Source organism: Sphaerodactylus townsendi, linkage group LG03 (genome assembly GCF_021028975.2).
Source record: "Sphaerodactylus townsendi isolate TG3544 linkage group LG03, MPM_Stown_v2.3, whole genome shotgun sequence".
Classification (NCBI taxonomy): domain Eukaryota; kingdom Metazoa; phylum Chordata; class Lepidosauria; order Squamata; family Sphaerodactylidae; genus Sphaerodactylus; species Sphaerodactylus townsendi.
The window spans coordinates 162,776,248-162,776,490 of NC_059427.1; positions in this window are offsets into that span (position 1 = coordinate 162,776,248).

Below are 243 nucleotides of genomic sequence, written 5' to 3' on the forward strand. Positions count from 1 at the left end.
AAACTGAAACACGTACAAAAGAATTAATGATTATACTTGTAACTGCTATGCCATCTCTCAGATCTTAATTTTGAGTGTAGAATGTGGTACCAAACTCACAGAGAGAGGGCAAGACACTTTATAGCCACCCCTGGTATCCTAAGCATAATATCCAGCAAGGGCCAATGTTTTCAGTTGGCACACACCATAGTTGGCAGGACCTGCTAGCCTAGCTGGCTGAAGCAATGGAACAGAAAACCAAAA